Genomic DNA, 956 nt, shown 5'->3' on the forward strand with positions numbered 1-956 from the left:
CACAACTGGGGAAACAGAGGGTCTCAAATTCAAGACTAGCCCAGGCCTTGTTTCAAACAATAACAACAACAAGAAAGAAACCAACGGTAAGCAAAACAGAGGCAGTACCCCTGGACAGGTAGGGGAGATGGACAACAAACAGTACATCAAAGAAACGGAGATCCAAGTGATGTGTTCTGGCCAAAAGTGCAGGCTGGAAAGGATTCTCCTCTGAGGGGGCCCTTCCCAAGGCTGGAAAGCCCATGAGGGGCCAGTCACCCCAGCAGAAGGCAAAAGTTGCAGGGGGAGGCAGATGGAATGAGAGGACTGGGGGGATGGAGGGTAGAGGGCGGGTAGCAAGCAGAGCAGGTCACAGGTCAAGGGGTCATAGATTTCATCCTATGACTGCACAGACCATGAAACAAACTATTATGAAAGTTACGTAAGCACACGCTTCCACCTAGCAGAGGATCCACAAACAAATGGGCCTGCTGCAATATCTTCCTACAACCTGAGAGCTAAGAAGAGCTCTTCCACTTTTCACAGTTCGTCTACATGTGTGTTCATAATTCCCTTGATTTTGCCTCTTGACCTGCAGCTCCTATAATATTTACCATCTGGCTTTTTACAAAAAACAAAAATGCTTTATGATTCCCAGCCTAGAGCAGCTCCAAGCAAGCAATTCCTGTCTAAAACAGGACAGATCGTTTAAGATCACTAGGGGGAGATAAAGATTCTTCTCATCTGAGAGGAAAACAATAGAATAGCCAGTGGATATTTGGCTTAGAAAAGAATAAAAAGGGATGGTGGCCCACCTGTAGTCTCAGCTGCATAGGAGGCTGAGGTAGGAGGATCGTTTGAGTCCATAGTTCAAGACTAGCCTGGGCAATATGGGATCCATATATCTCAAAAATAAAAGACAAAGATAAATGGGGAGAAGTAAGGGGGGAGGAAGACAGTAAGGAGAGGGCAGGGGA

The sequence above is a fragment of the Dipodomys ordii genome, unplaced genomic scaffold, assembly GCF_000151885.1.
Source record: "Dipodomys ordii isolate 6190 unplaced genomic scaffold, Dord_2.0 Scaffold501, whole genome shotgun sequence".
In the NCBI taxonomy this organism is placed as follows: Eukaryota; Metazoa; Chordata; class Mammalia; order Rodentia; family Heteromyidae; genus Dipodomys; species Dipodomys ordii.